We start from the raw sequence: 3,305 nt of genomic DNA on the forward strand, positions 1-3,305 counted from the left end.
TAAAAAAAAAAAGAAAAAAAACTCTCCCGGGCGCTCTGGGAGTCTCCCGCTCCTGGCCGACCAGGAGAGAAACACTGATTTTTCTTTTTTTGTTTTTTTCTGACATGGAGCCATGTCAGAATAGAAAAATAAATAAAGTTTTGCCCATAGAAATGCATTGCTAGATTCCTATTGGCTATTTCAATAACCTAGATACGATTTTCTTTTTTCTTTATAGCAAAGATGATTTTTTTTGTCTTCGTATTACATCAGTTCTCCTTAGAGTTACTGTAGGATACCACCTTAACCATTCATAACTATATAATACACTAAGCAAAAGTATAAGCAGACATATTTTTGGATGGAAACCATATTCATGTATGACAAATTAAAACATTTGTCACATTGAGAAATAAATATACAAATTATTCAGAGAGATGACAGAACTTGGGAGTTTTCCCCAGTGAATGCTGTAGCTCTCTGGGGGCTTACATTTTCTTTTATATTCCTCATTTCTGCATCATAAAGTTGGCACTGCTGCACCGTCTATGGAGAATACGCCATGTTAGGTTCATATGAGCCAAACCTATTCCCACTGTGGCAGGATCCAGAAGGCATGAACATACAGAGTATGTATACTTATTAATATGAAGTGAAAACATATCCATTATGTATGAAGAGCACAAGAAGCAATTTAACTATTCAGATATCTGCCTGGTGTTATAAAGTGATTTATACAGATTCAGGTACAGTACAATAAATGGACAATAGATCTGCCACTGTAATTGCAGGTAGTTATACATTTACTTACTTTCTAATCTGTACATACATTTAGTAACCATATGCTCAGCTTTATTTTATTATTTTTGTTGAAATGCCTCTATTTTCTGTGTGGATATATCATGTGTGCTGGGTGTACAAAATGACAACAACGTGATGTTTGTTGAAAGCAATTGATGTTTCAATGTTTGAAGTATTGAATAAAGTATTTGTTTTTAATGGCATCTTGACAAAGAAGCCCTGAGAGGTCTTGAAAGGTCAGTTTTGTGACAGTAAAATATTTTATTTTTGCTATTTATAGTACTCTTGTGTCTGATTTATGCTTTTGCATAGGTCAGCTTCATCAAGATATCTGCATTGATCTTTCACCACTTCCACCACCACTACTCAACTTTACCCTTGAATTTATCCTACTTAGATTCCCTCACCACCCTAATACAATAATTACCAACAGATACAAAGAAGGTAATTGATCAGAACTGGAGCAGACAAAATCTGGAGCAGATGTGCACGGGAACCAATCAGATTCAATCTTCAGTTTGTTCAGTTAAGATTTGCAAATGAAAGAAGGAAGCTGATTGGTTGCCATGCACATCTGCTCCAAATTTTGTCTGCTCCAATTTTGATCAATTCCCACCAATGTGTTTCTTGGGGTCATGTTATTGATTTATTTATTATAAGTATTTATATAGAGCCGATAATTTATGCAGCAATTTACATAGTGCACATTCTCATCAGTCCCTGCCCTAAATGAGCTTACAATCTAAGGTCCCTAACTCACATACTGTATATACAGGGCCAAGTAGACAGGAGCTAATTCACTTTCTAGCATGTCTTTGGACTGTGGGAGGAAATTGGAGTGCCCAGAGGAATCTCTATAAGTGCAGGGAAAACATGCAAACTCCAGATAGTGTCCTGAGAAGGATTTGATTCAGAGGCCCCTAGCAGAACTGCAAGATTTTGTTATAGGGCCCCCTTCTCACTACCAAGGAGAGATGCTGGGACTGAATATCATTGCCCCCCTCTCCTCGACCCCCCTGGCATTCTCTGCACTAAAATAGCTTACACTGTATTTTCCACCCATTGTCACACACTATTATTTTTATACAATTATAAAGCTCTTACCTATACCATAATGCTGTGCAGAGAACACTGAGGCAGTCACATCAGTCTATGCACAGATGAGCTTACACTTTAATGCAGCATACCAACAGCTATAGAGGACTACATATCCCAGCAACACATTATACAACAATGCAGAATAATAGTACATGAATTTGGTACATACTCTGTGCTGCCGCTCTGCTCCGGGTGCCCGCCTGATGTCTTTGGCAGAGGGTCTCAGGAGGGTTACAGAAGGTGTCAGAAGGGGGAGATGTGTGGCCGGCTAAAGTGCTGTAAGCAGGCGCTGCGTGGTTCCCCAGAAGGCTGCTGTGTGGGACCTAATGCAGCTAAATCAATTTAAAAAAACATTTTGCTGAGGTCAGTTGTAATGCATAGTAAAGAGGTCAGTTGTAATGCAGAGTGCATAGGTGTGATGCAGAGTACAGAAGTCAGCGGTGTGACACACAGTGCAGAGGTCATTGGTGTGACAGTGAGTACAGAGGTCAGTAGTGTGACGCAGAGTACAGAAGTAAGAGGTGTGATGTACAGTACAGAAGTCAGCGGTGTGATGCAGAGTGCAGAGGTAAGAGGTGTGATGCACATTAAAGAGGTCAGCCATTTGTATAAGAGTGCAGAGGTCAGCAGTGTGACGCAGAGTGCAGAGGTCAGCGGTGTGACACAGAGTACAGAGGTCAGAGGTGTGATGCACAGTACAGAAGTCAGTGGTGTGTCACATAGTGCAGAAGTCAGCAGTGAGACACAGAGTAAAGTGGTAAGCAGTGTGACCCAGAGGGCAGCAGTGTGACACAGAGTACAGAGGTCAGCCATGTGACGCAGAGGTCAGCAGTGTGACACAGAATATAGAAGTCAGCAGTGTAACGCAGAGTGTGGAGGTCAGTGGTGTATGAAGCAGAGTACAGAGGTCAGAGCTGTGGCGCACAGTACAGAGGTCAGTGGTGTGATGCAGAGAGCATAGGTCAGTGGTGTAATGCAGAGTGCAGAGATCAGCGGTGTGACCAGAGTACAGAGGTCAGCAGTTTGACCCAGAGGGCAGAGGTCACCTGTGTAATCTGCCCATCTGTGCACCTATATGAAACTTACAGTTACTGACGTGCCTCTGATATATTATCTCTGTAATGTTAGCCCTCATTGGTGCAATTGTAGATAATTGCAAAATAGTGAAAGGTCTGTAAACAGCAAGGTGTTTAAATATCATGCCTTCATGATGGATATCAATGCCACTTGTGTCATACATGTCCATGACAAGTGAGAGATGGAGTTCCAAAGCCTTCAGACACCTTTGTCAGTTCTAATGTCTGGTACCTCCACCTCCCAAATGCTTCTGATTTTTTTAAATACCACCTTTATCACCAACTCTATATACACACTGTGCCTTCTCCTCCTCGAATTTCTAATTGAGGTCTATGTATAACTATACACTC

The sequence above is a fragment of the Nanorana parkeri genome, unplaced genomic scaffold (assembly GCF_000935625.1).
Source record: "Nanorana parkeri isolate BGI_ZX_2015 unplaced genomic scaffold, ASM93562v1 scaffold472, whole genome shotgun sequence".
NCBI lineage: Eukaryota > Metazoa > Chordata > Amphibia > Anura > Dicroglossidae > Nanorana > Nanorana parkeri.